The sequence below is a fragment of the Macaca fascicularis genome, chromosome 1 (genome assembly GCF_037993035.2).
Source record: "Macaca fascicularis isolate 582-1 chromosome 1, T2T-MFA8v1.1".
Taxonomy (NCBI): domain Eukaryota; kingdom Metazoa; phylum Chordata; class Mammalia; order Primates; family Cercopithecidae; genus Macaca; species Macaca fascicularis.
Window position 1 is genome coordinate 8,529,462 of NC_088375.1, and position 12,347 is coordinate 8,541,808.

General features: G+C 41.7%; 1 protein-coding gene across 2 annotated transcripts in view; it reads left to right on the forward strand.

Annotated features, from left to right (window-relative positions):
* The first annotated feature begins 500 nt into the window (after positions 1–500).
* GREM2 (gremlin 2, DAN family BMP antagonist) overlaps positions 501–12,347 on the forward strand; it is a 123,131-nt gene continuing 111,284 nt past the window's right edge. Inside the window, exon 1 of one of the 2 annotated variants that reach the window (XM_005539680.4) lies at positions 501–772. The gene's annotated coding sequence lies outside the window, so the exon portion shown is untranslated. Of the gene's footprint in view, positions 773–815; positions 919–12,347 lie in introns of those variants that run through there. The other variant, XM_045391232.3, reaches the window with a different exon arrangement.

Below are 12,347 nucleotides of genomic sequence, written 5' to 3' on the forward strand. Positions count from 1 at the left end.
CAAACAAAAGGAGCCTGGTGTGTGTGTGTGTGTGTGTGTGTGTGTGTGTGTGTGTGTGTGTGTGTGTAAGCGCACGTGTATGTGTGTGTGTGACAATGTCAGACATATCACACACAGGCTTTCTACATTCTTCACATTGCAAATCCATCAACAAAAGGAAGATCTGAAGGGAATGAGTATTTTTGTTTTTGCTTTTTTTTTCTGGTTTAGGGGATGGAGGGAGAATTTCTCCACATAAACAAGAAGGTTAGAATTGGAAGTCTGCTAAAAAAAATGTTAGAGCTGACCACAGGGTTGTAAATCCACTGACTGGAAGGAGGAAAAGAGAAACATTGCAAGCGACTGAAGTGTGTGGTGTGGCTGCAATGTTTGTGGGTTAGATGAGAAACAAGCGCTGAGTGAAACAGAGAAGGGGGGTGGCTGGTGTGATTTGTTTGGTGTTCAGAGCCAATAGAAATCCCAGACTGTGATAATATCCCCATGCAGCGCCGAGAGGATTCAGAGCTAAGTCTCCGGGCTCCTTTCACATCTGCAGGAGCAGCCAGCCTGGGACCGCGCGGCGCGGGGCGCGCTCTCGCCTCTCCTGCACCCTCGGCCGGCGCGCTTCTCTTATGGGCGTCTGCTGCAGGCGGGCTGCGGTGGAACTGAAGGCGGCGGCGGGAGACCAAACTTAGACCCCGCTGAGCGCTAGAGAACTCAGAGAAGGCAGAGGGAGAGGGAGAGAGAGAGAGAGAAGGGACCCGAGGAGGAGGCTTCCGTCACGTCATTGCAGGTACGCAGCTTGTCACGACTAACGTGACACAGACAAGGTTTCTGATTTCTACCTTCACTAGGCACTTGGAATGAATTGACGTGGTTTGTTCCGTGGCCGGTCAGGACGGAAAGCCCCGAGTGAAGGTCTCGCCGGTTTCACCCCGGGTAATTCAAGCTGTTGGCGTGTGTTTTGGGGCCACAAGGTTTATTCACCTATTGAATGATGCGGGGGTGTAAAATAAGGACCTTCAAACTTGACCGTGATCGCTCTTTCTTTCTCTTTTAAATAACATCCATACCAATATGTTGTCATACCGCCAATAGATACCTCTTGGTGACTGCCATTCTAACTATGCCTATAGCGAGGCAAACACCACCCGATTGTTAGAAAGCGGGCTGTGAACCTCTCCCACCTACCTATCAGGTTAATATCCACCCTACAGGAATAAGAACCACAGCGGACTTCGGCAGAGTTCTGATTTTTTAAAAACATATGGCCAAGGTGCACTCGCCTCATGAGTGAAATATCACTACTATCACTATCCTGTGGTTGAAGAAGAGAGAAGGGAGGTAGATATTTTTTAATGTGATTGTCAGTGATCCTGTGTACCTGACTTATTTCTACATTGTCTTACGAGTTGAAAAATGCATTTGTATTCTGCACGCCAGGAAGGATCAGTTCCAGGATCTCATGTATTACTACATTAAAAAGTCATGAATTGGAACTATCTAGTAGATGTGATAGTTGTAAGAAAATATTGATGTTTGATTTTATTTTATTTGATCCTAAAACTCATAGACTTCTATTTCTTTTTCTTTTTTTTTTTTTTTAATTTTGAGGTGTGGGTTTTGTTTAAAAAAAATCTATTTCCTAAGATTTTATCACGTTTGGTTTGAAATTTTAAAGATGGTTATATAACTCCCCCCTCCCCCGCCCCGTTGATTACTTGTGATTAAATTAGCATTGCTTAATGAGTTCAGTTTTTCCTGGGAAAAGCCAGAGGGGACCGCATGAAGTCTCAGTTAAAAAATCGGTCTTGCTTTGCAGTCTTCAAGGGCTGGCTGGTATTCATGTGGCTTTGAATCCCTATGAAGAGCGCTTTTTCTGCAGTGGAACAGGTTGGAACTCCAGTACAGCCAGAGAATGGCTCTGCAGCCGGTGCAGGGGCAATCAAATACCTTACCTTCTGTCTAAGTAACACTCTTCCCGGTGGAGTCTTAGTCGATCACATCCAAACCATTCACTGATAATTTGCAATCGACTCACCATTCAGCAGTGCTTAGTTTTCAAGGTAGCCCTTGTCCCAAGACATGTGCCCGGCCAAGGAAGATAAGGAAGTTATAAGAAAGGTATTTGTGTTGTATATCACAGTGGAGAATTTATGTCGACCTTTTTTGTTTGTTTGTTTTTTATTTCTTATCAGATGAACATGTTCTTTCTGTCATTAAAGGAAATGCATGCTTAGCTCTCCCATGGAGTCAGGAAAACTTATAGTTTTTGCCCATTGACTGATCTGAATGATTTTATAGAGTGTTTTTTGAAATCCTGTCAAAGTATAGACATGGCAAGTGAATCCTATGTTTAGGAGAAGGCATTTGATTTTATAGATGAATACTTTTTTCCTTTTACGTCAGAAAGAAACTGTAAATAATTTAGCTGTTCAAATAAATATAAGTTAATCGACCCAACTACATTCTATCAGTAAAGGGTTGTTTTGTATGATTGTGAGTATTTGTCAATCTTTTATAAATAGAATAGATGCAATAGGTTGGGATCTATTTCCCTCTTACCTTTCTAACTCTAAAGCAATGTTGGGCGTGTTGGTAGCAACTTTATGAGTGTGAGACTGATTATATTCACTTTGTATAGACTAGGAGACACTGAAGGCTTTTCAAAGATAAATATAAACAATGCTGTGATTATTCATTGTTTTGTGCTATCATTCTTCATTGAGAGAGGTAATCAACAGTTCATGAATCTTACTAGAGCCAGCCAGAGCTTTACATACCCTCGAGTTATAAGTTTGGTAAAGTTTAAACAAGGTACATGTCTTTAAATCTCTTTAAAGTAAACACCCCTTTTTCTAATGCAAAGGAATGGTATTAGACTCTCAGTTCTTATTGATATGGAGAGGACTGGCCTGTCTGGGTCAAGGGCAGACACTGAGAGACTGCAGAGGCGCAGGCATATGACAGATTAGTTCAGTCACTGCTGTACTTCAGTGTTCCTACAGCAAATTGCTCCTGTGCGATGTGCCAGGTTGCAGGCGTGTTCTCAGTATCAGGGCCCTTCAACTATCTAGGGAAAAAAAAAAGAATTATTTCAACCAGGGAAAACATGCCCAGCATTGGGCTTAAATGGGTCACATAAAGCACCCACAAGAAAGACATTGTTTTGAAGGACAAGGTGTTCAGTGAAAAATTAGAGCTATGGTGCCATCCACTTCTTGGATTAGCTGCTTCTTGAGAGTTCTTTTGTTTCTAATAATATTCGGTATAATAGATCTAATCATGTCTGGAATTAATTTTGATCACATGTCAGGCTAAAATGTGGTCCTCAGACTCAACACTGACCAATGACTTCAGCAGATTTCCTATCACCACCACTTCTACTTGGAAATATGTCTTTAAGTGGTCAGCGCATTGACGGGACGCAGACAGTGTTGGGGCACTGATTTGCAGAACGGAGTCCCAGAGCCACATGGGTGTTAAGAGGTTGGAAAGTGAGCGGGTGGAAGCCACAAGGGTATAAAGTGAGATAACATAAAGATTGACATGCTTCAGTATAAATCCCGGAGCCAAAGGAAAATGAAAATGAATGTATTTCCTCTAATTAGCTTCGGATATACATTTTTGATTAGCTTCAAGTATACATTTTTGATGAGACATCCTGAATATTTTAAATAAACTCTCTTGTGTTCTTAGGTATATCCCACACAGGTGTGGGATTAAAATAAATGCATTTGATGTACTGTAACACTCCTGTCCATACAGGCCAGGAGAGGGCAGCATGCAAACTCTGAAAAAGTGATTTGCTACCTCCTCTTGACCATGAGGAAGACTCCAGTCTCCAAATGGCTAAAAAATGTCTCTCCAACTTGAAGTACCCTCTTCCCTTTGGAGTACCAACTCTAGAATCTTAGTAAAGGCACACCATCCAGAAAGGTTCGTTTCTATTTTGGCCTCCAAAATTGGTGCTACCTGGCAAAATCAGAAAAGTAGCAGCGTATTTCACAGTGAGCTCAATTTCCCTTTCTTTTAGTTAGCTTTACCCTTTGATCCTATTCAAGCAGTCTTGATCTTGAATCTGTTAGGAGTTGGGTGAGAGAAAGGGAAAGAGAATGCAGGGAAAAGAGGACAAGAAAGAATGGGGTTTCTCAAGTTGGTTCTCCAGGGGAAATGTTTATGAGCTGCTTTCTCAGTAGACCCAGCCTTTGTTTTAAGCATATCTCAAATACAAGTTCAGAGCCACAAGGATCCATTTTGTCCACTGACAATCAGAATCCTAGCAAATTTGGTTTCAAAACAAAAGAACTGGAATAGCTTCTCTTGGTTGTACCCAGAATCTAAAAGACATATGCTGACTGGGCGCGGTGGCTCACGCCTCTAATCCCAGCACTTTGGGAGGCCAAGGTGGGCAGATCACCTGAGGTCAGGAGTTCAAGACCAGCCTGGCCGACATGGTGAAATGCCATCGCTACAAAACTACAAAAATTAGCCGGGCATGAGGGCAGGTGCCTATAATCCCAGCTACTGAGGAGGCTGAGGCAGGAGAATCGCTTGAACCCAAGAGGCGGAGGTTGCAGTGAGCCAAGATCGTGCCATTGCACTCCAGCCTGGGCGACAGAGCAAGACTCCATCTCAAAAAATAAAAAAATTAAAATTAAAATAAAATAAATAAAAGACATAGGCTAAAAAATAAGAATTATGTATCCACCTCTTAGAGGTTCAAAAACGATTAAAACTAGTCAATCATAAACCTAGCCTAACTTTTTTTTTTTGGAGACAGGGTCTCACTTTGTCCTCCAGGCTGGAGTGCAGTGGCACTATCTCAGCTCGTTGCAGTCTTGACCTCCTGGGATCAAGGGATCCTCCCACCTCAACTTCTCCAGTAGCTGTGACCACATGCTCATGCCACCATGCCTGGCTAATGTTTGTATTTTTTGTAGAGACAGGGTTTCACCACATTGCCCAGGCTGGTCTCAAACTCTTGGTCTCAAATCTACCTGCCTTGGCCTCCCAAAGTGCTAGGATTATTGCAGGTGTGAGCCACCATGCCCAGCAAGTTAAAACTTTTGAAAGCTCGTGGCTAATCGGTTGTATCCTTGTGCAGTTGCTACCATCAGAGATGAGTCATCTTCTAGGGACAAACTATAATTGCACATAGAAGAGAGAAATAGTCACTCTTAAAGTGGGTGTCCTGTGACTGGCAGTGATGACTTCCAAATGGTTCATCACAATTTCGCTAGGCCGGAGATGTTAGTTTCAGGAGCAACCTTGTCTCTTTACTGTCGTTGGTTCAGCTGCTGCACAACTCACTACTACATATGAGGGACCTAGGAGGAAGCTCAGAGAGGGGCTTTTTAAACATCTGAGAGGGCCAGAGTAAAAGCATTCTGGAGGAAAACGCTGTGGCTACTCCTGAGAGAGCGGAAGGCAAGAGAGATGTTGGGCTGGGGATGGACGCATTGGGGCAAGGATGTAAAGACATCTGTGTGGGGAAAGAGTGATTCTGCTGCTTGGGTGCGGAGGATTCCAGGAGGCTCAAGAGGCTGTGCCCATCGAGGGCTCAGCAGCTCATGTGCATGTATGAGGACTTGAAAGCTCAGCTCTCCACTTCTTTCCCGTGCCACCATACTCTGCTGGGAGGTGTGGTGGCCTTGAATCAAAGCAAAGGTTTTTTCAAGGACAAAGGCAAGATTCTTGGCATCTGGGAGGAGCAGGGAGGTCACTGTTTGTCTCCTCCGTTTTCAGCCAGATTAGCCTCTGCTGCACTTCCATGTGCTGCCTAGAAGTACGTCGTGCTCTGATGCAAGGAAAGCATGGGTGAGTGTGAGAGGTTCACCCAGGGTCTCCATGGAATCAAACACAATGCCATAATAGTAAGGTATTAACAAATGAGGGGGAAAAATAAGCCATAGAGGCCAGGGTGGGGAGGAATTGTAAAATTTATCACCCAAAGTCTAAGACCAAGTTTCTGCTGCTATTTTGCAGATTTTAATGTAGCACATCCCGATTATTTTTAGTCAGAAAAACCCCAAGCTCCATCTCTCTTTTGCAGATTACTTTCCAATTGAAAAAAAAAATCTAATAACTGAAGGAGAAATCTCTTTGAAGGTGCTTACCTGATTGAGAGATATAATAGAATGAGTGAGACTCCAGCAGATACCACAACCCTCATTAAAAGGCATACTAGAAGGGTACGTTTCACTAAGAAACCGTGTCTGCATTGTGAAGGCAAGAGATTTGGAAACAAAAGAAATACATGGCTTGTAGAAAAGTCCTCTTAAAGGACACTTTTTGAAGGACAGGAGGCCAAGAACACAAATATTCCCAAACGCCACTTTCATGTTATGGATGAGGAGCCATTCCAAGCTAAAATTCTTCTGTCCTATAATTTATGTAAACAATGAGAGAGGGGGAAAAAAGAGAACGCTGAGCAGGGGAACACTTGACCAGCTCCTATGAAATGCTAAGTTGACTTTGTCTAGTACAAACACTGTCTGCATTAAAAATATTATTCAACCTGGCTCTACAGCTGTGACTCTAAAGGCTGAGAGGAAGCTAATCTTATCATCTGTGGAAAACTAACCACCTCTCTCTGCTTTCATGCAATTATAACATGAACCCTGGATAATGCATTATATTTTCTAATTATAGTAGCTGTGTTTTGGGAAAGTTGATAGATGTGTGACATTGTACATAGAGTTAATAAAAATCCAGCAGCTCTGTCATGAGATTTTCCTGCCTTTACTGGGAATCTAAATCTCATCAGCATTTCAAACAATCTTTAATTTTTCCTTATCAATAATTTTTAAAAATTGAGATTGTTCTAACATTTGTTGAATGCATATCATGTGCCAGATTAAAGTAGACACATCCCACAGATTATTTAATTCAGTCTTCACCACAGTCTCAGGAGTTTATCTTCTGCAAGTTTTACCGATTAAGAGAATTTCTCATAACCATAACATCTGATAGCTGAGAACATATCCCTTCAGTTAGTCAATCCTACAGGCACGCATTCAACAGATATCTATTGGTGCATTCAACAGATATCTATTGAGTCCCTTTGTATAATTAGAAGAGAATAACAATTAATCATCAATTGTATAGTTGCTTTTACTAGTATAGTCCTTTACATTATATTTTCACAAACATTCTTGCGTTTAATTCATGTATTTCACATACATTCTTGTGTTTATTTCACACATTCTTGCATTTAATTCCTGCCAGTCATTCACATATGCAAAAACAATAACAGCAAACATCTTCTATAGCACTAGCCCGTCACTAAATGATCGAATTTACATATATGATTTCATTCATGATGGAATATTGATTGATTTAGTTTCAGATCCACAGGAGTGGATTTGATCAGATGTTTATCGTCCATCTAATAGATGATAAACAGATGGAAAATATTCACCCTCAGACCCACTACTTGAGAGCAAAATAGATCTGTGTAAACTTTAACTTCTCTGCTAAGAGTGTGCTCGGTGTCTGGGGCAGCATCCCCTGGCTGCAGAGACCACCTTTCCTTGTTCCTTATGAAAACTTGGAGCAATACAGAAATATATATCTTCAAACATATGTATTTAAGACTTCAGCTTGACTAATGGTATGGAAAATACACTTACGATGCCGTTTCTATGAACTCAGAGAATGTAAACTTTGAAACAAACAGGCAAAAAGCATCACTTTGTTTTAGAGGGTCAAATAGTACTAAGACTTTTTTTCACCTAGAAGAGAGTTATCTGGTACTTTGAAAAAAAATATTAACCTAAGAAACTCAGGAGACCTGGGTTTGCACCTGTTTCCATTTTTCACATCCTTGGGGAAAGTCTACACTGCCTCTTGAGTTCACTCTTTACATTGAGAAGGCGGAAGTGGCTCTTCGGGCTTCCTTCCAGCTGTAAACGTCAATTCTACATGCTTCCCTCTGAGAAATGGCTGACAGTTGTTAGTTAAAGAATGACTATTTGCTAAGCATTTTATAGGTATCATCTAATCTTTACAAAAATCTTAGTTAATAGTGTTATCATCCTCATTTACAGATGACATTACTAAGACTTAGAGCTTTCAAAAAGTGACACAGTCAAGCATGCTGTAGAACCGTTTCAATCTGGCCGGGCGCAGTGGCTCACGCCTGTAATCCCAGCGCTTTGGGAGGCTGAGTTGGGTGGATCACTTGAAGTCAGGAGTTTAAGACCAGCCTGGTCAACATGGTGAAATCCTGTCTCTACTAAAAATACAAAATTAGCTAGGCATGGTGGCATATGCCTGTAATCCCAGCTACTTGGGCGCCTGTGGCAGGAGAATTGCTTGAACCTGGGAGGTGGAGGTTGCAGTGAGCCGAGATCGCACCATTGCACTCCAGCCTGGGCAACAAGAGCGAAACTCCATCTCAAAAAAAAAAAAAAAAAGAACTGTTTCAATCCTATCTCTTCCACACTTCCTATAGTATGTTGTGCCTTCATTCACTTATAAGTACTGAGAAGATACTATGTGCAAAGCACTGTGCAAGATTATAGGGTATAATAGTGAAGAAGACAGTTAAGGTACCTTAACGAGCTCAATACTAGTACGAAAGACCAAGAATAACCTAATCATTACAATGGTGTTTATTGGGTATTATAACCAGGATCCTCCGAAAATCTATGGCATTGTTTCAGCCTTACTGACAAAGCCATTTGACAATATAAGTCTTTTCATTGTAATAGCTCAAATTTTTTCTTTACATCATTTCAGATATTTTTTCCACTGGAGTTTAATATGGTTTTAATCTTCCTTGTATAATTATTTTTGTAACATGTTTACATCTTTCACTCACTTTCAAGCTCCCCTGAGGGCAGAGGCTATTTCTTGTTCCTCTTTTTATTTCTCAGCACAAAATCGATGCTTAAGGAACTATTTCTGATCTGACTCTATTGAGATCCAGCTGCAGCTAATTTAGAGTTAGGATCAGAGACTGCTGCTTATCTGCTGAAAGGCACAGTCTTCAAAACATTCTAAACACACATCTATCACAGGCTAGACAAATGACAGACTCAGTCTTTTGTCCTGGGAACTTTTTGGTTTTTTTTTCATTTTGTCTTGTGTTGTTTATCCCTTATGTTACAGACTCCTAACTGTTTAAAATGATCACTGCAGTGAGAAAATAAAAATGTCAAGAAAAATCAATTACGTTTTTTAAATTTACTACTTAGACACTAAAATACTAAATGAACCATTTTGACAGGTTTTGTTTTTCCAAGTGAAAGAAAATTTATTTATTTATTATTAGAGAATGCCGAGGTGGTCCTGTAAATTTATCTGTCATTCCCCTGGGATGGGCTGGTCATAGCAACCTGGAATGCATGCTAACCTTCTGGGCTTATTGCTTCCATTTGGAAATTAACAAATTCTTGCTCAAGCAGAAGAAAATGATAAGATTACTAAAAATTCTGGAAACACTGTCATTTTTGGATTAGGAGACTTAATTTAGGAGATGCAGGAGAGTTTTTAAGAGGACTAATTTGTTCTATGTGGTTTTCAAAGGTTAGATTTTTTAAAAAATCTCTGTAAGGATACTTTATCTTGGTGACTTTTTTGTTTGTTTGTTTTTTGAGACAAGGTCTCACCCTGTTGCCCAGGCTGGAGTGCAGTGGTGCAGTGGCATGATCTCGACTCACTGCAGCCTCAACCTCCCACGCTCAAGTGATCCCCTGTCCTCAACCTCCCAGTAGCTGAGACTAGAGGCATGTGTCACCATGCCTGGCTAATTTTTCAATTTTTTGTAGATGTTTGAAATGCTTGTTCCTTGGTGCCATAAAGAAATAGCACTTGAACATAAATGTAATTTATTTAGTAAGACCATTTTTACTTCCTGCAGAAAGGGGACACTCGCCAGCAGTGTTGCCACAAGAGTACACTGAACAAAGGAGACAAGGTCATTTATAACCTGACGTGTCCCCCCTACTGCTGTGTCCGGTTTCCATTGGCTGTAAAGGGACCTCACATTCTGTATTTGTCCCGTTTGGCTAGCAACTTAGAACTTTTTAAAAGAGGCAAAGGTAAAGGGGAACAAAGGAAGGAGGAAGTAACTTGTGGAATGCTGAGAAAGGTAAAAACACTTTTAAATAAGGAATAGGAACAGGCTATGACCTAATGCTTGCTTGGACCAGTATAAGCATGCCAGGGCAAAGTTTTAGGAGCACAGGTCTTTGAATAAATTTTGCTTCTAAGAGAAGTTACTATTTATTCCTAATTAGATGGTGAGGAAAGTCTTTGAAAAGGAACCTCTATTTTCACTTTTTACGTAGAGATGGGTCTCACCATGTTTGCCAAGCTGGTCCCGAACTCGTGGGCTCAAACGAGCCTCCTGCCTTGGCCTCACAGAGTGCTGGGATTATAGGCGGGAGCCACCATGCGCAGCCTACTTTGGTGTTCTATAAGAATTGAGGGGAATCTGGGAAATTTGATGGGAAAAAATTGCTTCTGATTTCCACTTACTTGTAACTGAAATATCACATTCTCTTTAGTTATGAATGTAACAAACCACAGTAATATTAATAGAATCATGGCTTTGGCACCAATAGAAATTAGAATTGCTTTCATATCATGTTACAGTTGATACCAATGTCTCAAAATATCACTTGCACTTACCTAGTACTTAAAACTACTTGAAAATTATGGAAGTTATCATACGTGCTTTTAGATCTCATTATTTAGGGCCCTATAAAGAAGACCAGACAATTGTATATCATACATTTTATATATATACACACACACACACACACACACACACATACATGTGTAGTTATACAAAGCTGCTATGGTTGGGATATTTGCCCCCTCTACGTCGCATGTTGAAATGTGACCCCTGATACTGGAGGTGGGGACTGGTGGGAGGTGTTTTGATCCTGGAGGTGGATCCCTCATGAATGGCTTGGTGCCCTCCCCACAGTAATGACTGGGTTCTCCCTCAATTCATTCACTTGAAAGCTCGTTCTTTAAAAAGCGCCTGGCACCTCCCTTCTCTCTCTCCTGCTTCCTCTCTTACCGTGTGACACCCCTGCCTCCCCTTAACCTCTCGCCATGAGTGGATGCCTCCTAAGGCCCTCATTAGAAGCGGAGCAGAAGATGCCAGCACCATGTTTCTTGCACACTTGCAGAGCTGTGAGTCCAATAAACCTCTTTTTCTTATAAATTACCCAGCCTCCTCAGGCATTCCTTGAGAGCAGTGCAAATGGACTAACACAATAGCATATATATAAAATATATATATAACACAATAGCATATATATAATACATATATAACACAATAACATATGTATGTGTGTATATGTAAATATGTGTATATATAGTTTCCCTTGTAATGTTATATACTTTTTGAATTTAAAACCATTATTCTGAGAAGGAGTCATTAAGGTTCATCAGACTTTAAGGCAGTCCATGGGGAAGAACAGGTAAAAAATCCCATGCAGTAGGGCAGTAAATTTGAAGTCAACCTTTCTAACTTCTAACACCTTCAGCTGTCTTAAATGGGATGGGTCGCCAGGTGAGCCAATGAAGTTTGTGCTGGAGGGAGAGATGGATTGGTGATGAATGGGAACATGGATGTGAGAGGAGTCATGCATCAGATATAGAGTTGGGCCTTGATGGTAAAACCCAACACTGAGGCTCTTTAGGCTCAAGAGAAAGAGAAGAGGAGATGTGTATCTCTTTCCTCTACTTGAATTTGCTCTAGTTTGAGCCAAATGGCTTCTATAAGGAGGGAAGAGTCCTTGAGGGCATACCTTATGCCACTTCTCTTTGTATTTGAAACTGGATTTGAAACTGGATGGTTTCAAGCACCCCTAACTACTTGTTGGATGAGTGAATTGAATGGCTCAAGGCCACAGTTGATGATCAGGTGTGGCTGGTGCCCTGGAGCCACAGCCTATCTGCCTGAGTTCCCATTGATAGCTCCCCACCCCATTGGAATTTTCTCTCTCTCTTTTCTTTTTTTGAGACGGAGTCTCGCTCTGTCGCCCAGGCTGGAACGCGGTGGCGCGATCTCCGCTCACTGCAAGCTCCGCCTCCCGGGTTCCCGCCATTCTCCTGCCTCAGCCTCCCGAGTAGCTGGGACTACAGGCGCCTCCACCACGCCCGGCTAATTTTTTGTATATTTAGTAGAGACGGGGCTTCACGGTGTTAGCCAGGATGGTCTCGATCTCCTGACCTCGTGATCCACCCGCCTCAGCCTCCCAAAGTGCTGGGATTACAGGCGATGAGCCACCGCACCCTTCCTCTTTTTTTTGTTGCCTTTTTTTTTTTTTTTTTTTTTGAGATCAGTCTCGCTCTGTGACCAGGCTGTAGTTCAATGGCGGGATCTCAGCTCACTGCAGCCT